The 1,857-nt window shown below is 42.0% G+C and overlaps 1 pseudogene; it reads left to right on the forward strand.

Annotated features, from left to right (window-relative positions):
- Nucleotides 1-590: 590 nt before the first annotated feature.
- On the forward strand, nt 591-1,175 carry LOC105540254 (annotated as a pseudogene).
- The last annotated feature ends 682 nt before the right edge of the window (nt 1,176-1,857 follow it).

The raw sequence follows: 1,857 nt of genomic DNA on the forward strand, positions 1-1,857 counted from the left end.
GAAGAAAAATGGGACAATAATTCCATCTCGGCCTAAGAAATTAAAGCTAGGAAAAATACACAGTGTGTCAACCTGCCGTGTTGTGCTGTGCTCACAGCGGACTCCATTATACAGGCAGTGTTACAGCACCTAGCACGTTATGAGTGCTCAATAAATATCACAGAATGATATTAACCAGTGCAAGGCACCACAGGCTCTAAATCTCTAACATAATGGGACATGTCTATATGAATGTGAAGCACAGCAGGCTGAATGAAAGCAAATGTCAGCCCAGGAGATAGAAAGGAGACTGGCCAAGCCTCTGTGAGAATGGTGAGAGTTAGAACCACCCAGAAAAAAATGGTGACCACTGCACTTAGTTCTGTTTGTGTGGACAGATCAATTCCTCAGCCTTCTGTGACTGAAATCAACTAAGAAAACCAGAGTGTAATTTTTTTGCCAGTCATATTTGACTCACTGCACCCTTGTGACAAGTTACTGAGAGGCAAACATTCCAGAATGATAACAAATTTCCAGTTAATGGGGGCTATAGAAAGTCATGCATACGGAGCCCTTTCCTCATTCCTTTCGCTGCTGTGGCCACAGCCATAAGTATGCTCAGGCTTCAGAAGAGGCTCGCCTCTAGCATCCACCACTATGGCAAGAAGAAGGTCTGGTTGGACCCCAATGAGACCGATGAAATCGACAATGCCAACTCCCATCAGTAGATCTGGAAGCTGATCAAAGATGGGCCGATCAGTTGGAAGCCTGTGACTGTCCATTCCTGGGCTCGATTCTGGAAAAACACCTTGGCCACCAGAAGGGCAAGCACATGTGCATAGGAAAGCAAAAGCATACGGCCAAATGCCCAAATGCCAGGGCAGGTCACTTCGATAAGAATGAGGATTCTGCACTGGCTGCTCAGAAAGTACCGTGAATCTAAGAAGATTGATTGCCACATGTATCACAGCCTGTACCTGAAGATGAAGGGGAATGTGTTCAAAAACAAGCAGATTCTCATGGAATACATCCAGAAGCTGAAGGCAGGCAAGGCCTGCAAGAAGCTCCTGGCTGACCAGGCTGAGGCCCGCAGGTCTAAGACCAAGGAAGCACAAAAGTGCGGTGAAGAGCGCCTCCAGGCCAAGAAGGGGGAGAAAATCAAGACTTTGTCCAAGCAGAAAGAGACCAAGAAATAAAAGCTCCCCCTTTGTATATACAGGTCTCCATGATTACATAGATCAGCCATTAAAATAAAACAAGCCTTTATCTGCAAAAAAAAAAAAAAAAAAAGGTCATGCATGCATATTCTGAACAGGAATGTGTATGTAATTTTATCACATGAATAAAAGTTAAAAGAAATCACCCATAATGCCTGTTAAAAACCTGAACTTAGCACAATTTTGCTCCAAATTAAACTTGAACAAGACTTCCTACAGATTTTAGGATATTAATCAGAACTTAAAAGATCTGGACAGGTATTGGACTTTTAAGATAAATGTGATTTTCTTATATCTTGTTTAACTTTTGTGTTGTCAAAACCACTTCCCTCTTTGAATTAATTATTTAAGTTATCAAGCCGTAGATGAGTTTTGTTTGTTTCCTTGGTTATATTATAGGGAAGAGTTGAGGAAAACAGAGCTCACCAGGATACTGGGAACTGATGTAAACACACTGAAAGTCTAATTCCACCAGTAAAGCAGCCAAGAAAACAAACCCCGATTCATGTACAGAGTTCACAACACAGGATAAGGGGAGCTTAAACAAAGCAAGGAGTGGACTTAAAGGGGATTCACATCGTCTGCATCTGCTTTTCTGAATTATGTGTTAATATAGGTTCAGTGGGTAAATCCTAATGCATATGTTGGAGATGTGTTTTTT

Source organism: Mandrillus leucophaeus, unplaced genomic scaffold, assembly GCF_000951045.1.
Source record: "Mandrillus leucophaeus isolate KB7577 unplaced genomic scaffold, Mleu.le_1.0 Scaffold218, whole genome shotgun sequence".
NCBI classification, from domain to species: Eukaryota; Metazoa; Chordata; class Mammalia; order Primates; family Cercopithecidae; genus Mandrillus; species Mandrillus leucophaeus.